At 33.1% G+C, this 2,347-nt stretch overlaps 1 protein-coding gene across 1 annotated transcript in view; it reads left to right on the top strand.

The window, feature by feature from the left end:
* The first annotated feature begins 423 nt into the window (after positions 1-423).
* The window catches only part of LOC119594073 (RUS family member 1-like), a 23,828-nt gene continuing 21,904 nt past the window's right edge, over positions 424-2,347 (top strand). Inside the window, 1 exon segment of the mRNA XM_037943116.1 lies at positions 424-816. The gene's annotated coding sequence lies outside the window, so the exon portion shown is untranslated.

The following is a 2,347-nucleotide window of genomic DNA, read 5'->3' as shown; positions in this document are numbered from 1 at the left end:
TTTCATGACTCATTTCAATATTCAAACCTAATTACATAAACTGAATCTAATTAAACCATAACATATTCTTAAAAAAAAAAAAAAATATTGCAACCATCATGACCATTTAGCATTTTAACATCAATAAAAAAAAACTTTCCAAGTAGATGTCATATTACTCCTGTTTACCCATCTAAAGAAATGAAGTGAAGTATCTCTGAAGCAACCAAAACAACATTTTGTTAATTTCTAACAACAGAAAATGGGTCACAAAATCAAGCGTAAAAACTACACCACTCTGAATAAATAATTGCCTTGCACTAGTGCCTTACCGTAAACCCTCCGGTGTTTGCACTCCACCATTCGTTTGCGGTTTAAATTAATCGAGACCTCAGTCTCATATCTGCCTGTCGTGGGATCAGCCTAACTTTCCTATGACTTTAATTCCTCAGTGGGGCACACAAGGGGGTCGGGGAATGTCCAAAAATGAAGAGACCAGCGCATGATTTACGTTATCAGTGAAACAAGAAGCAACAACGTGATCATCTCTCCCAGGACGAAGACTTCCTCCACAAGCCACTCTTTCGCTCCAACTAAATGCCACAGTATTTCCATACTGAATTACGCAGTTTTGGAGAAGGTAGCAACAGTGCTGATTCATCAGAATGGCAATTTATATTATCATAATGTATTTTATGCTTATAGCTGTTCATTAGCGCGATTTTTTAAGTTGTAAATTGAAAGCGAGAATTTAGGAAGGATTTAGTATGAAGACGTAAACAAACCTCAAAACAAGGGAAACAGACGTGGCACTTGATTATTTACTTCCTTTTCCAGGTAAGTCATTAAGTTTGTTGTTAGAAGTGTACCATTTTTTGTTATTTTAGAGACGTATGTAGGGAAGGTTAAGGGAAGGTTAAAAAGCTTGGTGAGGGCAGGGTTGTCTTAGTGAAAAAATGTTAAAGGCCGCTAACATGTGCAATGACAGGTCAAAGTTTTTTTTTTCTGTCCAGTAGCCTCTGATATATCGCATTGTCAAAATTTGTATAAGAGTATAATCCAAAATATAAATCATGGTATATGTTTAGAAGAGACCAACATTGGCTTTCAAAATAAGATTTTTATTCACAGCAATATGTGCTATGTACTATTTAAAACTATGTAAAACTCACCATTAGTACAACCCAACATTGGTGCTGTAACAAGCATTCATGAATTATGGCAAGATAAAGATTATTGCTTGATGGTGAGCTGTATGAAAGGTTTGCAAATTCATTCTTGCATGAATCTATGTGGTAAGGATTTGTTAGTCTTTGTTTGCAAACTAACAGGTGCAGAGTTGCATTAATGCAGGAATGATTTAAACATTTACCAATAAGACTGTCTTATGGGCATTAATGTCATGTTTTTTCTTCTCTTCTAATTTTCAGATTTTAATTTTATCATTTATTAAAATATTAATATTTTTATATCAGACATTTAAATTCAATTGCTGTTGCATTTTTTTTAACTATGATAATTTCAACAATATTTCTCTTTGGAGAGATATGAATACACCATGGCTTTGTGACTACCATGTGGTGCAAATAAACATTATAATCCTAATTACTTTTTTATAATTTCTTTTAGATTAAATGTTATTATCAATTATCAGTATTTATCAATAATATTTATTAGGCCTATTTTTGAGTATTTAGTTGATGTGAGAAGACTATTTACTAGTAATGTCTAGCCTTTTCTGATATTGCTTTAACATAAATGCGATTTTATCAGAGGTAGTGCTACATACCTGACTGATTTGGTGCCATGGTTCCTTGCAGTTATGTGTGAATTCCTTATTCCTTTAAGATATACTCTACTCTAGCCCTTTATTAGCTGTTGACCTACTGTCTTATATTTTTGTTCTTTCTCAGTGAATGAGGATTGTATTTACTATTTTAGTGTTTCAAGTTCAGCTACATAAGATAAATTAGTTTGGAAACTTTGCTATGCACAGTAGAATACTCCAAGACAAGATAGTTTTAATATTGTTTGTCATGCTTTCATCTCGACAAAGAGCACACAGGGATATTTTGATTTCTTTCTAGCTGTCATGAAATGTGCGGTCTTTAGGTAGACATTTTGTAGTTATCTCATTCTAAGGAGAGGGTGTCTCCCCTCTGCATATTATTATTCTAAGGGCTAATTTAGTTACTTTTCTACCTAAAGTTACCTACTACAGATTATTTCTGCTATTGTTTCACACTAACATGTAAACAAAAGTAAAAGTATTTTTTTTAATGGGTCAGTCAATTCTAGAAACACATTACACTATTTGAGCAAAGTGATCTAGAAAATGGTGGGCTAGTTGGACTATAAGGTCATGATA

Source organism: Penaeus monodon, chromosome 33 (assembly GCF_015228065.2).
Source record: "Penaeus monodon isolate SGIC_2016 chromosome 33, NSTDA_Pmon_1, whole genome shotgun sequence".
NCBI lineage: Eukaryota > Metazoa > Arthropoda > Malacostraca > Decapoda > Penaeidae > Penaeus > Penaeus monodon.
The sequence above is the reverse complement of the archived record's forward strand: the minus strand, read 5'-3'. Positions and strand labels throughout refer to the sequence as shown.